Here is a 531-nt window from a genome sequence, read left to right as displayed (position 1 = left end):
AAGCTATTCCCTTTCTCTTTGGGGGATAAGGCACGTCAGTGGGAAAAGTCTCTACCCAGCGACTCTATAACCACATGGATGACTGCAAGAAAGCATTTTTGGAGAAGTTTTTCTCTACTTCAAGAACTGCTAAGCTGAGAAATGAGATTTCCAATTTTCAACAAAAGAACTTGGAAGGATTCAATGAAGCTTGGGAGAGATTCAAGGGCTACCAAGCTCAATGCCCACACCATGGCTTCTCTAAGGAATGCTTGCTGAGCACATTCTACCGGGGTGCTCTTCCTAAGTATAGGGCCAGACTGGATACAACTAGCAATGGGTTCTTCTTGGGGAGAACTGAGGAAGATGCAGAAGAGCTGGTTGAGAACGTGGTAAAGAGTGATGCAGTCTACAGTGGAGACCACGACAGAGGCAGTAGATCAGATGACAAGTAGACGAGGAAGGAGTTGAAAGCTCTATGATGTTAAGAGTTTTCAAGGCTCCTAAGACAAATGTTGTAGTATAAATGATTGTCGAACCAATTCTAAGGGA

The sequence above is a fragment of the Brassica oleracea genome, chromosome C6, assembly GCF_000695525.1.
Source record: "Brassica oleracea var. oleracea cultivar TO1000 chromosome C6, BOL, whole genome shotgun sequence".
NCBI lineage: Eukaryota > Viridiplantae > Streptophyta > Magnoliopsida > Brassicales > Brassicaceae > Brassica > Brassica oleracea.
The sequence above is the reverse complement of the archived record's forward strand: the minus strand, read 5'-3'. Positions refer to the sequence as shown.